General features: G+C 32.2%; 1 protein-coding gene across 1 annotated transcript in view; it reads left to right on the top strand.

Moving 5' to 3' along the window:
* LOC119581932 (myosin heavy chain, muscle-like) overlaps positions 1 to 335 on the top strand; it is a gene marked incomplete at its 5' end in the record, with an annotated part of 19236 nt that overhangs the window by 14392 nt on the left and 4509 nt on the right.

The following is a 335-nucleotide window of genomic DNA, read 5'->3' as shown; positions in this document are numbered from 1 at the left end:
TTTATGAATACAATATATATATATATAAAACAATCCATTCGAGCTTCCCCAGAAGAATTAGATAACTACCCTACTTTCCTCGCCAGTTTTAACAAACAAATGTGGGTGCACACCATAACCTGAACATTTTGGAAATCACGCATATGCACTTGTATTTACATTTAAGTCTATAACTGCAAATACCTCCCTTGATCAGCCTCTTCTTACACTCTATTTGGCGATAATATTCATTGGCAAATAATGCTGATAAAACACCTTTTTTTTCAAATGTGAGTGCATATATGTATAGATATATATTTTGATTTTCTAAGAGCGAACAAATTTTGTTAAGCGGT

Source organism: Penaeus monodon, chromosome 15, assembly GCF_015228065.2.
Source record: "Penaeus monodon isolate SGIC_2016 chromosome 15, NSTDA_Pmon_1, whole genome shotgun sequence".
NCBI classification, from domain to species: domain Eukaryota; kingdom Metazoa; phylum Arthropoda; class Malacostraca; order Decapoda; family Penaeidae; genus Penaeus; species Penaeus monodon.
Note: the sequence above shows the minus strand (reverse complement) of the source record. Positions and strands in the feature narration are given on the sequence as shown.